A 12,732-nucleotide genomic window follows, 5' to 3' on the forward strand; every position below is an offset into this window, starting at 1 on the left:
CCACATGGCCAATCCCACGATTGCCATGGAGCAGGCACAATGCACAGCCACGTTAGCCCTCTCACCAGCTGGACTTTCCCTCCCGCCTTGCTTGGCCCAGCACCCTTCCGAGCTGCAGTTATAAACTGGTCTTTTGTAGGATTATAGGTTTAAAAGCCATACTCACCTCTATTTTCTCTGGAGCTCACATCACCATTACTAAAGTTAATTTCCTTCCTCCATTTAATTTTTTGTTATTGTTAAGTTCTGTGGTGTGGTAGCTACTACCATAATGACATAGGAAAACCAGTTGCTTAAGCAAAGCTGTCTACAGCTGAAAACTGTCCATGAATTCTAATGAACTATTCGGTGATCAGTCTCCATAGTGCCCCTGCCCCACTGCTAGCTAGCTGGATGCAAAGTGGAAAAAGGCTTATAAGGGAATCCCAGTAACACCTCCAGTGGAAGGCCCCACATGGGTTAGTTCTCTCAAAATTTGTTCATGGGATAGGGTGAAAGAGGCTTGGAGCTGTAAGCAGCAAGGCTTAGGAAAGGATCAACCCCAGGCAGAACCCATATGTAATTGTGCCCAAGATCTCTGGGTTGTGATTTGGTTTCTCCTAGGTTGGAGATCTCTTGACCATGCCTGAGCCAAGGCATGGCTGACCTTTCCACTTAATATTTTGTTGCATTTTGCCATGGAATCCTCTCTAGGACTGTGTCAACACAAAGAAGGTTCCCTTCTGTTTCGGGCAAATCACAGGAGAAAAAACAAGGCGATGTTTTTATTTGATATTTTTGCAGGTTTGCACCGAAAAGGATGCAGTAGGGTACCACTGTCCTCATCAATCCCAAACAGAGTTTGACAACCTCAGATGGCCCTTGTTTGAATTTCTGGTGGGCAAAGTAAGAGAAAATGTCTTGCTGCATGCATGCCATACACCTTATACACATGGAGCAGAAACAGGAATGGTTGTTTTGTTCCAAGTAAACGTAATTCCTGGTCCCACAGGTCTCTGGAATGCTCTTCTGATGGTGCAAGCTCTCATGTGGTCTGAAATCCTTTAGGCCAAATCAAGAATGGACGTTTTTCTCCCAGTTTGTAAAGTCTCATACTGGTAAAAAAGAGATAGGTAGATATGATAACAATTTTAGACTTTTAAGAACACTAAAGGGATTTAAGATATGGGGCTTTTAAATGACATTCTTTACAGTATTTTATAAAAGAATAATGTATTTCTAAAGCAAACAGTCCAAAAACTTGTCTACTGTTTTTTGCATCACAAACTCCAGTGACATAGAAACACTTCCTTGATGTCAGTTTTGTTCCCTAAATGCTTGACAGCATCTGCAAGACAAAGTTGGCTGCATCTCAACTCGAATAAAAATGAGAAAATGCCTGTGGGTCCGGAGAAGCTGCACCGAACATTACTGAAGCGGTTTAAGAGACAGGTCTGTGATATACATATTACTGCTGCCACTGCCCTGAAAATGCCAGCCTTCTCTCAAATAACCATTGCAATAGACATTCACACCTTCATCACCTTTATGCTGGATAATCAGGAGTTCAAGCTCGGGTGCTAACTGCAAGGGTGATAGCCGTTTGTCTTTGGAATCAGAGCAGTGGATTCAACAATTTCTTTCCTCTAATACCAGGTGACCAATAAGTCAAGACTGATTTAATGAAATCCCTGTAGCAGCTTGGCCACGCAGGCCCTGAGCGACAGCGCGGCCCCTGGAGGCAGCTGTCCCGGGGTCTGCCTGGGATCGGCAGCCTCCCCTCTCTGCTCAGGTGTCCACTTGGATTCGGCGCCGGTCTGAGACGCAGTGCTGTGAAACGAGGACGCTGAGCCTACCCAGCCATCCTGTCGTATGGACACCAGTCAGCTGGTGTGCACGCAGGGAGACTGCTCTGAGGCGGTGCGTGGGGCTTCAGGCACGGCGAGTACCGGACTTGTGCCCCAAGCAGGCTGAGACCAGTCCCAGCCTTGCCCGCGTGACTCCAGGCTTACCGTGCGGCTAACGCGGGCGCCCTGCCTCTGTGTGCACCCAGGCGTCTCAGGTCATCTCGCCTGAGCTAGCTGGGCTGCAGGGCCACCTCTGTTGGCAAATCCCATTTTAGGGAGTCACTTTTGAAAGCGTCCTAAAGGACGCGTCTTTCCTGGATACGCGTCTCCGTTATTTAAATTCACACGTGACCATCTTATCTTTCTTCTTCTCACATGCTCTTCTGTTTCTGTTCCCTGTTCCCATTGCTGATGGGAGGACTGAGTCTTTTCATGTTGGCTGTTTTGGCCCCATTCAAGTTCATGAGTTTTGTAAGTATATTGTGGTGAGAGCTACAGGAGCCAGTGAACGCTGTTACATGATTATAATACACAGAGTAACCAATACCTAACTCAGTGCTTTTTAAAGTATTGGGATAAAATTTGGGAGCCAAAAGTGACGTATTTAGTATCAACTTCTCTTCCTTTTGTCAGTGGTATGGAACGAATGTAAAGACTGAACAGGGGAAAGTGTAGTAGCACCAATACTGATTCCAGATGTTCTGCTAAAAGGTGCTATTTATGGGAGGATATTATTGGGAACAGTCCTGACCTAATACCTAAAGGATTAGACTAACTGTACATTACACACACACACACACTCACATATATGCATACATATTCCCACCAGCAAGGTGAGAATTCTACAAGTCTGGAGGGGAAAAAGTGAAAAACACTGGATCAGTGAAAATGGAATTGTAAAAATATCTCTCCTCAAGCTTAAAGCAGAAATGTAAAGGCTTAGGTTCCCTAGCTAAGTGCCTCAAATTTCCTTAAGAACACTTGACATTTTTTGTTTCTTACCAAAATTAGTGGAGAGAAGATCTGAACCTCAACTTTAGTTCTGTTCAGTCTACAGATTAGAAAAACTGAGAGTTTATCTGAAAGTTTCTATCCAGTCTGCAAAACCACGTTGGATATTGCAAAACATGTGAGGTTGCTTCTAAGACTTGCAAGATAACTATCTTGAGAACAGATGTTGTGCTGGTGCTTGGACACCCCTAATTCTAATCCTAAGTGAAACAAAGACCAAAAATGGACAGAAAAAATGGAAGTGAAGATAAAACATTTCCAAACCGGGAATGAGATTTGCTCAACTTCTAGAGGAGTTCAGGACTGAATGGAATCTGCAGAACTCAAACGTAATTAAAACTGCATCACCCATTTTAACAGATACGGGGCAAATGAAAACTATTTAAAGATTATAGGTGAGAAAGCTAAAGAAAACCCTGACAAAACATTCAGAGGCAGGTGGCCTCTTCACTTTCATATTCCACGCTTCCATCTCCTTATTAGATATACGAGAACAAAAGTGTGCCTGATGCTTTACGACCACGTAGGAAGATGCTGTCGCTAAAGAAAATTTCTCTTAGACTCCTGAGGGTAATGGGACTCCATGTGTGTCTGGACTGCCTGCACAGCACTCATTAAAGACTGCATTTTTTCCTGAAGAGCTTGTACCTATTCACATGTCATAGGATAATCTTCCAACTACCCTGGAATGAAAGAGTGAAACAATGTTGGGAGATGCAGAGTTTCAAACTAAATCGCACAGGATTTGGGAATTAGATGGAGAAACTGAGGGATATGTGTTGCAGATAAATCCTCATGTATTAAAGAGTGTGTCTGCTTTAATGGCAACTTGAATACTGCATCACCTTCTCTAATAGGGAAGCAATTAAACCTTCAGATATGTCAATTAGCTACTGATGGGCTGATTTCCTGTTTGTTAGTGTACCATTAGAGAGTCATATGGCTCTGGAAAGTTTCAAGACTGCTGTCTGGGGCTTTTTGCACTTCAGGGACATTTCTTGCAGACATTAAAACCCTGCTTGATTCCTGATCATTAAATATCAGCTAAAGTCCGGGAGCTGAGTAGAACTTCAGGCTTGAAACCAGCAAAACTGCAGAAAGCGAGCTGCTACCTCATTATGATCATAGAGTCAATAAAGTCACCTGATGGCAGATTTAGAGGAACTCATTAGGAGATGGAATTTGGTTGTGCAGACAAGCTGCTGTGATTCTGGAACCAGGCCCTTTCATTAAGGTCTTCAAATAGGATACGAGGGAGGGGGAGCCTGCAGGGCATTGCAGCTTAAAAGCACAGCAATAAGGATTCTATATACATACAGCACTTTGAGTTGCTGGGGGAAGGAGGTAAGCTTTTAGGTGAAATTTAAAAGAAAATAAATGAAAAAGGAATTTAAGACACCTATATCCCCTTAAAAGTGATATTTTGTAATTCTGACTTGGAGTGCAAGCTATGACATCCAATGAGAATACAGTGCAACAGACCTTTTATTACCTAATCTCTATGTAAATTTACTTATTTCTTCTTCTTGGAACTTAACTTTTTTTAAGCATAATTGAATTAATCTAAGTCAAAACAAAAGCAAAGCTTTTCATGTGGCCGATCCATCTTTCCTTTGTTTCCCGGGTCTGATTGCTGCTAAAGGCAAACATCTAGCACCAGCTTCTCACCAGTGGGCTCCGTTCCTGCGGCGCTTGGCCTTACCTCGGGAAGGCGAAAAGATGAAGCTCCTACAAAGCACAGGTCTAAGGTACAAAACTCACAGACATGTCCTGTAAAGCCAGCCCAGAGCAGGAGAGATGCTGTCTTGTAAGCAGGGTGCACACTAGTGAGCTGTGCGTACGGAAGTAGAAAGAGGTGCTACGATTTTGAGCCAGAGAGAAAACCACCACTAACAACTCTCCTTTTGAGAAGCAAAAGTCTAGCTATAATGAAAGAGAATAAAGCTCCTGGGTTCTTTTACTGTGGACACTGCAATTTTGGTTACAGTGAACTTAGAAAGAAAGTGAATGGAGGGGAGTGGCTTAATTATAAGAGGGCTTGCTGCGGTTACTTTAAAATCTTGGATACGGTATAGGGTACTTTTTCTCCCAGCCATCTCTTTAAAATTAAGGAAGGCCAGGACTGTTCTGGACGGTCCCTCAGAGAGGACACAGTCAGTGCAGTGTGTACTTGAGTTGCTTTTTTTTTTTTTTTTGCTATCCTACATCTGCCTTCAAAAAATTTAGCATAAAACTTCGCTCAACAGCATTGCGATGCAAAGAAACACTGAACAGTTTAGCTCTGCTAGTGAGATGGGTGCTTGAAAACAGCAGGGAAATAACAGATTATTATTGTAGCACTGACTAGTTTGAAATAATTATCAATCCCAGCCCTGTTTGGGGGGAAAAAAAAAAAGAGAAACCTGGAGAAAGAAAGTATGCATCTTTTTATGCGCTGGAAACTCAAACTAACTTAAACTGTCTGATACTCTGTTTGCTGTAACTGACCTGGCTCTGTGAGCATTTCCAAAGCCATGTTTCTAGAAAATACAGTCTGTGTTTAGCTTATAGCCATGAATATGTAAAGGTCTTTACTTGTGTGTTATTTGTCTTCCATGCTCCTGTTCCTGTGCCTGGCTGTCCAAACCAGAACAGGCAGTCTAGTCTTCCTTTCTGTGCTGAGTGAAGCCAGCAGGAAGTTTCTTGCAAATGTTCATAGAAAATGTTAAATGAAATCACTCTGCGCTGCTTGCCCGTCTGCTTCTCGGAGGTAGCCTCGTGAACGAGCCTGCTGCTTTTCTTTACACTGACTTTTTTTCTCCTTTGTGTTACCACAGCACCTTGCAGTCCAAATTGTGGTCTAGAACCACCGTGCACTAAGTGCTGCAGAAACATAAAACAGCCAGTCTCTGTCCCAAAGGGCTTATAATAATATAATCAAAATATAAGACCGGTGACCACAGATGGATTAGAATAAGGGAATAACAAGATCGTACTAGGGGGTGCTTTCCATGCGCCTGAAAGCTGGCCATTTTCAAGTTTTTGGCAAAGGAGAATTTTAATAAGGGATTCAAAGGAGGATAACAGTTGGTTTTATGAATGCACATGCAGGCTCTTCTCAAGCCTGAGGGGCAGCAAGGGAGAAAGCACAAAAGATGCTTGTTGGAAAATTTAACAAATTGATCAATTGAAGCTGGCATCTGGGGCCGACTGATGCTGGGCATTTATATTTTGATAGTGAATAAAAAGTGACAAGTTGGGAGTAAGCCATGAAGGGCTTTGAAAGTTAAGAGAGTCACAATAAGCTTGATGTCCCAGAGGAAAAAGGAATCATTGAAAGGGTTCAAAGATAATGGGTATAGTCAGAACAACAGACCAGGAAAATGATTTATATAGCTGGGGCCCGAAATGAGCAGGGCAAGAGTGCTTTTGTGAAGGCCAGAGAAAAGGGCATTGCGCTAATCGAGATGAGCGGCAGGACAAGACCTTCAGCAGTAAGTAGAGACAATAAAGACTATTGTTTAGAGATAGCATGTGGAAACACAATGCGGACTGAATCAGAACACAAATGGGAGACCCGGCGAGAAGACACGATCTCGTGTTTCTGCATGTGAACATCCACGGCTGGAAGCAGTGTTGCTCACCACAATCAAAGATGAAGATAAGGGAAAGGACTTATGAGCATTCAGGGCTTTTAGACACCCTAAGTGTGATATCCAGAGACTGACCAAGACTCCCATTTGGTTGGAAGGAGACATGTCTGGAATAAATTGATACGTAACAGAGCTCTGAATCTGTATTACGGGAGACTGTGATTTTTTTGCATGAAATTATGTATGAGATTATCCACAGACAATGTATACAAGAGGGAGAGAAGGGAATCTTGTGGAATTCCTACAGAAAGCGGGAAAAGGGATGCTACTTTGAGGAAAAGGAGAGGGGGAATATTGGGAATCAAGAAAGGAGAGGTGGTCAAGAGGAGTCTGATAGCGTTAGTGACAGTGGCAGGTCCAGGAAGGTGAAGATGGAGTAGGAGTGCTGGGATTTAGCTCAGGAACTGCCATTATGATTTCTGCAAGGTGAAAGGGGGGGAGAGCACCTGGGGAATATAAGGTAGAGCCAGCAGGGAGGAATTCATGGAGTTATTGTAAAGAGCATCTTCAGTCTGCTTACAGGAAAAAAAAGAGATGGGGTAGAAATCATAGATATAAGTGGGGTGAAAGGTGGGAGATTTTAGATAGGAGAAGAAACAAGGCATTTTTGTAGTGAGGGCAGAGAAAAGAACCAAATGAGAATGAGAGGTGAAAGAAGGAGGAAGGGAGCAGATAAGAGGAAACACTGAGACTGGACGAAAGGGTAGGATGAGGTCACAGTGACAAGCGAAAGGTCAGGTAGAAAGAATGTTAAACAAAATATCTGATTTTTAAATATATCTTACAGGCTATTTGTGGGAAATGCATTTGGGAGTAGATATCCACAAGAATTTGCCCTGAAGATCTGCTTTGAAGACCTAAGCATATGCAGTCAAGAAACAGAAACACAGACAAATAAGACATGCTAATTGAAGTAGCTCGGTTTTCAGGGCAGGTTTCCAAAACAGGTCATTTGTAAAGAAAAACACATCTTTTAACAGTTCAAGCTGGGGAGGGTGGGGGGGAAGAAGAAGTGCTGAAGGCATATAGGGTTCTGGGTTGGCATTGACCTGTTTCAAAAGGTAGAAGACCACTGGAGGGTACAGAACCAGAAATGGGGGTTCATTTTTCATCAGAGTAGTGCTGAAGGCCACATTGTGCTCACGGCAATATTCTTCACTAACACGTCTTCATGGTTTGGTCTTCAAAACTTCAAGCACATCATGGTCTCATCCTTGCTTAAAGTGAATTGAATTGCTTCTACAACTTTCTTCAGCAGAAAATTCCTCAAAATCCATCAGAAAAAGCTAATGTTTTTAAAACAGAGTATTTTCCAGAAGCCTACCCATTTTGAAAACCTTCTGACAAAGCACTAATGACATCCTGGTGAAATCTTGCCTGTTTTCCAAACGTCTTGCCTGAGTGCCTGCTCAGGGAACCAGGTCTCCAGGACCTCTTGCTCTGTGAGAGCAATTCTTTGCTGAAGGAGGGAGGCAGGAGACTCAGGGTTTAACCTTCCAAGTTTCATCTAGGTTTGAACGCCACAGTTTAAAATACCTTCAAATAGTTTTCTTTTCCTTCTTTAGGAGACTTCTGTTGTTTATTCAAAAGTGAAATTAATTATTTTTCCTCAGCACTTCTGAACATGCTGTGGAGCACAAATACCAGCTTTCAAACAGCATAAATGCTAAACACTGAAGTGAAAAACAACACATGCCTTTCAGTCATTAAGAAACAGTATGAAATGATACAAGTCTTTCTTGCACATTGTCAAATGTGTGCATTTTGGGGAAAATTTCAGTAAATTAATGAATGTGTTGAATTCACATTAAAACTTCCACTGAATAGTGCCTGTATTGCGATACTTAACAAATGTTGCCTGTGTTATATGGAGCAGAAGAAAATTAGCTGCAGTTTGGGGTGAGAGGAATGTATAATTTGGTATTGGTAGTGCTTTTCAGGGAATGGCGGAGACAGCTGATTTCTTGATTTTATAGTTGGATTCGTGGATGAATCAACTGATCAGGACAAGCAGTCCTATTAAAATTGCAACTTAATATTTTATCTTTGCAGATCACATTTTCTTATACAGTCTTATAAACACATGATATTTTAAAGAGAATGCTTCCTGTCTAAACTGCAGGAGCTAGGGTATAGAAAGATATGGAAAAAAGGCTTACTGACAGCAAAGTAAACTACACTGAAATAGGTGAACTAGGGGAATTTTAAGAACAGAGGTTGAAATAAATCTTGTAAACACAGAGAGGTCAGGCAGCTGTGTTGGACCTCTAATGCAGAGTAACAGCTTCATGTGGCAGTCACTGTTAGTAAGTTGATCTGTATTTCAAGGGACAAAAGTGTGGGATAAGAATAAGCTGTTACTATAGTAAAGGTACCCTACATTATACAAAATCATAATATTGTATGATTGCTTATGAGTTAAGTGCAGACAGGACAAAAAGGTTGAGCAATCACAATAACTTCTAGTTTAGAAACCGCAGAGGAACAAACAGATGACTATCATCGTACAAATTTATATAATTTTTTTTTATTTATTTTAAGGTAAACTGAAAGTAAACTAATTTCAATGTAGCCTGGAAAGGCTATTTTAGTTTTTGAAATAAATCCTAAAGAAAAGAGGTCACTGGAAGGGCAACATCATGGAGATGGCAACAGCTTGAGAACCACCGAGAGCATGCAGCATCTCTTACCAGCACCCCCATTTGCTGCATGGAAATCACAGTGTACTACCTATTATCCATCTGCAACCAACTTCGAATGAGTCGGCACCTAACGTAATAGGACCTTGCCCCAAATACTCACTTCTGCTTCCTTCATGATAGTCTCTGCCATGGCTGAACATCTTTTTTAAGTTGCCTCATAAAGTCAGTGTGTATATTTGTGAAGGGATATATTCCTTAATGTTGAAACAAATTGGAAGGGGAATTGGGAAATGCTTCTAGTTGTTGGATGGTTAGAATGCTGTGATGTTTAGCATGGCGTGTGTGTATAGTTGTGACATTGCTCAGCTTTTATCCAAGTGTGTGATAATTATTTTGTATTTAAATAAAATAGCAGAACTGCACAAATATAGAATTTACTGCAGGTTGACACTGCTGTGCAACAAAGGTCTGTTTCCTTTCTTGCACAATGTCACGACTTCCAAAGTTGCAGTAAAGAAAATTTTCTTAATATATTTTGTTTCCTTTCACAAAAACCACAGCATCTGATTCTTTAGGAAATGTAAAGATGGAGTGTTTTCCTCAGATATACACACTGGGATAAAGCTTGCTTATCTGTATCTTTTCAGGTTGGTTTTTTCTGTATATTTGACCTAATTAACTAACTCATTTAATTTCTCCAAATAGGGTTGCAGTTTGTAAATGGACTTGGAAAGTCAGAAAAGAAGCCAAAAAGAGATGAGGAAATAAAGTGGGGGAAAAAATAAAGGTGGAAATGTAGACATGGAGTGGGGAAAAAAAAAAAAGGATCCTTCTTCTGGAGTCAAAATCCCATCAGCTGATACACCTTTCATGGGAAAAATGGTAGGAATGATATGCCTATATATAATGTTAGAGGAAAAGTAAATCATAGGTAAGTTAAATGAAAAAGAAATTTACTGGGCAAGATTGTGTACTGGATTGTGCTATCTAACTGTTCCCAGGGATCTCAAAGAAATGTTGCCTCTTTGGTATGAGTTAAACTTCTTTTTATTTCTAAGAAGTTGCTGCTAACCATTAAAACTGGTGGACGCTTCAAACAGTGTATGGGCAAAGATAAAATGGCATATTCATATTTTCTAGTTGTTGCAATCTGTAATGTAACCTATAGCAAAAGACCAAGTGCCAAGCTGTTGCAAAGTGATGCAGACTCTACAGGGGTCTTGGTGAAATTCCACGACACCTGCAATAACACCTGAATAGCATAGTCATAACTATTTATTACAGTATATGTGGACATTTTTGGCTTTACACAAGAGCTTCCATAATGTCAACAGTGTTGAGCTGCTTTCTGTATGGAATAAAATGTGACCTATTTAGTACAGACAGTTCTGACACTATGGAAAGAAAGATACCTTGATAAGAAAAGATATTTGTCTTTCACAGTTTATGCAGACCTAAAGATTCGTTGGGGACAGGAGGAAATCGAGAACTAAAATCTCCTTTGACGTCAGTATAACCATCTCTTCTGTTTGTTCATCTTTACCTTTTACCTCTAAGACTGACTGTGACAAATGTGGTTCTCTCTTCAGTGGAAATAACGTTATTTTACTCTAACTATGTTAAAACTTTTAGTGATTTCTATATAAAAACTTCTAGTGATTTCTAAGATGTAACTAGCAGAGCTCATCAGCAGTCAATGTGGGACCTTATTTAATATTTTCTCTTAATGGATGCCACAGTTAGATTTGTATTAACAAATTTTTCTAGACCTTCCAAATTGGAAGGCATTGCTGATATTTGGGAGGATCAGAATACCCTGAGAAGTGGGGTAGTAGTAAGGGGATGATAGTTAACAGTACAAAATCTTCATTTGGGGTCTAATAACTAGCATTTCTGCCCTAGGCCAAGAGCTCTTGACTTGCTGACAACTGTGGAAAAAGGCTGATGGATACACAGCCACAGCAGTAACATGCCATCCCTGTTGCACTGGCAAGGCATTTTCAGTACAGAAATACGGAGATAGGGAACTTGTAATAGTGTTGTGTAAGGTATGAGTAAGAGCCAGCTAGAATTACTGTGTGTGTAGTTGTGTCCTTGCATATTAGGAAACATTAACTGAATCTAGAACAGATGGAAAAAAGAAATGGTAGGATGACCTGGGAGTGTCAAGTTCAATGGATGAGATGAAAGCAGGATGGTTGGCAAAGCAAAGTCTGGGAAGAGAAGTATGTAATTCTATGGAGGGAGGGAGGATAAAGAGCAGGTAAGGAAAGCAGTATCTCAGCATTATTTGGGTCAATGTGGATACAAAATCAAAGGAGTACCGCTGGCCACAAATGTATCTGTATTTGAAACTAGAAGCTATTGAACCATCAGAGTGATGAAGATCTAGAACACCTCTCCCGCAAGAGTTTTTGAAGGCAAGGGCAAGTAAGCCAGCTAGTTTTACAGTAAGTTTGGGGTAAATTCTAGGAAGTTTGGAAAGAGGGCCTAGGGAAAATATTCTATTGGTTTTGTTTTGACACTAATTAAAATGTTCTTAATGTATCGCTGGTTGGTTGTGGCAATAAGGATTTGGATTTACATCACCAGGAGATTTCTCTCAATCTGTTTCTATATAAAATTATATAAATTTTACATTTATGTCATTTGTAAACACAACAGTGAGGTATTCACTTCTCATGGTAAAAGACATGGTCCTGGAAAGCTTTTCAAAATAACAGAAGAGAAGAATGCTAGGAAAACACCATCAACACTGTGAGGAATTACTTTTATGTTAGTTTTAAGAATTAGTTTACTGTTCCAGACAATTTGGTAGGATAAAATTTGGCCCTCCAAGCTCACATATATAAATGGGCACTTTATCTTTTTTTTTTTTCTTTCTTTATGATCTTACCCAGAAGACAGCCTGAGTATCTCCCAAGATTTGCAACAGCAGAACACTCAACACTAAACTTAGGTGGCAGCATTTTGATCCCTCTCTTGCCTACAGTATCACTGGCAGGCCAGGTCATCAGGTTATCCTAAAGAGCACAACGCATCCTTTCCAAGGTGCTTCTCCATATTGTTCCTCGGTGCATCCATTTTGGACTGCCACAGGCCTCTTCCACTAGTATAACACGTAATGACAGTCAATATAGCAGTGTCTGTAAGTTATAGTCTCTGGTGTGGGAATTGTAACAATGTGAGAGAAGTTGTTCAATTCCCTCTTTTTCTACCCCCTTAATAGTCACTGAAATGTGCTTAAAAATTTTAAAGCTGTTGCTGTTATGATAATGTTTTATGAAACCTCTTTTCTTTTTCTTTTCTCTAAACCTAAATTTTGGGCCTATTCTAAATTAACGGTGTCCCTTTGACATTCATGGGATTTATGGGCATGCATGGAGGGAAAATACATCCCTTTGCTGGATTTGAGTCAGGAGGATCCCAGAGGCATATACTGTACTTCTGAATTTCCTTCCACTTTTCATGATTGCAATTTTTGTGTCCTCTTTTGCATACATAATTGATTATTCTGTATTTTAAAGGTTTAATACATTTCCTCTTTTTAATCTGGAGGCACATGATTTCATTTTCATTATACTCCCAAGGTCTCTGACTTCTGTTTTTGATTTCCCTACT

This window comes from Phaethon aethereus, assembly GCF_964289735.1.
Source record: "Phaethon aethereus genome assembly, chromosome: 2".
NCBI lineage: Eukaryota > Metazoa > Chordata > Aves > Phaethontiformes > Phaethontidae > Phaethon > Phaethon aethereus.